The sequence below is a fragment of the Dromaius novaehollandiae genome, unplaced genomic scaffold, assembly GCF_036370855.1.
Source record: "Dromaius novaehollandiae isolate bDroNov1 unplaced genomic scaffold, bDroNov1.hap1 HAP1_SCAFFOLD_122, whole genome shotgun sequence".
NCBI lineage: Eukaryota > Metazoa > Chordata > Aves > Casuariiformes > Dromaiidae > Dromaius > Dromaius novaehollandiae.
The window spans coordinates 1-2,286 of record NW_026991293.1 but is presented as its reverse complement, the minus strand read 5'-3'; the positions used below and the strand labels follow the sequence as shown (position 1 = coordinate 2,286).

General features: G+C 75.3%; 1 non-coding gene across 1 annotated transcript; it reads left to right on the top strand.

Moving 5' to 3' along the window:
* Window positions 1-439: 439 nt before the first annotated feature.
* LOC135325603 (5.8S ribosomal RNA) lies at window positions 440-592 on the top strand. Its single transcript, XR_010386460.1, has one exon. It is a non-coding gene; the product is annotated as a 5.8S ribosomal RNA (ribosomal RNA).
* Window positions 593-2,286: the final 1,694 nt, after the last annotated feature.

Sequence of the window (2,286 nt, the reverse complement as noted above, 5' to 3'; positions counted from 1 at the left end):
GCGGCCGGGCTCTGACGCCTGGGGCGGGGGGGGGGTGGTCTGCGGGGACGGACCCCCCCCAACATCCCGAGGCAGGCGGTGTGGCCGGCCCGCCGCTCCCTGCCGGGCCAGACCGAGCCGGGCGCCTGGGCCGGACTCGAAGCGAGACAGGGTTTGTCCCCAGGTCGGGAGCGAGGGCTCCCCGCCCTTCTCGTTCGGGTTTGCCCTTCGTTTCCCCCCCCCCCCCTTTCTCTGTGCTTGTACGGTCAGTGAGGCAAGCCCCTCTCTTTCTCTCGCTCTCTCTCTCCTTCCGTCTCTGCCGTCCCTTGCTCAGCAGCCGGCGTCGGCGTGAGGAAGGGCGGTGGGGCGGAGGAGGAGGGGGCGGAGGAGGGGGGGCCCCCCAGGGGCTGCGAAAGCTGCCCGGTCCCCCCGCGCGCGCGGCGGGGACCGAAACCGAGACAACTCTTAGCGGTGGATCACTCGGCTCGTGCGTCGATGAAGAACGCAGCTAGCTGCGAGAATTAATGTGAATTGCAGGACACATTGATCATCGACACTTCGAACGCACTTGCGGCCCCGGGTTCCTCCCGGGGCTACGCCTGTCTGAGCGTCGCTTGACGGTCAATCGTCACCCGCGCCGTGGCGTGGGCGCAGCGGCGTGCCGCCCCTCGGTGGGTGTGGGGGGGGGCGCGGTTCGGGTGCGCCCGGCCGTGCCCGCCCTCCCCTCCGAGCCCGGCGGCTGCCGCCGCGCCGCGTGGCGCGCGCGGTGTGGCGCGGCTGGGGCGCCTCGCAGGCCCGTTGCCCCGGGGAGAGGGGGGGTGCTCTCCTTCCCCTCCCCGCGCGGCCGGGCCTTCGTCCCCCTAAGTGCAGACTCGGGAAACCCCCGCTCCCGGAGCGCCCGCGTCGCGGACTTCGTCCCGCCGGGCCCCCAGATCGGGTCGGTCGCGGTGGCCCGGCGCCCGGCGCCGCCCGCCCGCCACCACCGCCAGTGCCGCCGCACGGGCCTCTCCTCCACCACTCTCCCGGTGGTGCGCCGGTCCCCCGTTCCCCTCCGGCAGAGGGGACGGCCGGCCGCCCTTTGCCTCGCCCTGGCCCTGACCGCCGCCGTTTCGGCGCCCGCCGGGCCCCCCCCAACCCCGCGCTTCCCCGCGTCCGCAGCGCGTCGTCGAGCCACTTCCACCCGCCGGCTGGCGTCAGCCGCGCGGCGTTGCGTTGAGGCCCGGCGGCGGCGGCGGCGCGCGGGGGGCCGCGGCCGGGGGGGGGGCCGCGCAGCGCGGGCGCCGTGGGGCGGCGGCGGGGCGGGGGGCGAGGGAGGGCGCGCCGCGCCGTCCCCACGCCGGGGCGGAGAGCGGAGGTCAGCGGCCGGGAGGAGGAGGCGGCCGCAGAGCGGCGGAGGGCTGCGCGAGTGGCGTGAGCGAGCGAGCGCGCGTTGGCGAGCCGGGCCCGGGGGGGGGAGGCGCGGGCCTCGTCCCCGGCCCCGCGCGGCTGTCTGCGGGTGGGTACCGCGGTGGTACCGCTCCGTGCTGCCGCGCGCGCGTGCCGGCGGGCCGGCCCGCCGTCCTCTCCCCCTGCGCGGCGGCGTCCGCCGCGTGCCGGCGGGGGCCTCGGGCCGTCCTCCCAGCTGCCTCGGGCCCGCTCCGGGAGTCGAAGCGCGAGGGGCGCGGCGCGCGCGGGCGCGCCGGCCCCGTCCCCATCCGATTGCGACCTCAGATCAGACGTGGCGACCCGCTGAATTTAAGCATATTAGTCAGCGGAGGAAAAGAAACTAACCAGGATTCCCTCAGTAACGGCGAGTGAAGAGGGAAGAGCCCAGCGCCGAATCCCCGCCCCGCGGTGGGGCGCGGGAAATGTGGCGTACAGAAGCCCCCATCCCCGGCGCCGCTCTCGGGGGGCCCAAGTCCTTCTGATCGAGGCCCAGCCCGCGGACGGTGTGAGGCCGGTAGCGGCCCCCCGGCGCGCCGGGACCGGGGCTTCTCGGAGTCGGGTTGCTTGGGAATGCAGCCCAAAGCGGGTGGTAAACTCCATCTAAGGCTAAATACCGGCACGAGACCGATAGTCAACAAGTACCGTAAGGGAAAGTTGAAAAGAACTTTGAAGAGAGAGTTCAAGAGGGCGTGAAACCGTTAAGAGGTAAACGGGTGGGGTCCGCGCAGTCCGCCCGGAGGATTCAACCCGGCGGGCTCGGTCGGCCGGCTCGGGCCTCGGCGGATCCCCGCCTCCGCCTCCCCTCCGCCCCCCTCGCGGGGGCGGGCCGGGGGGCGGCGGGCGGGCCGGGGACCGCCGCCCGGCCGGCTGCCGGCCCCCGTC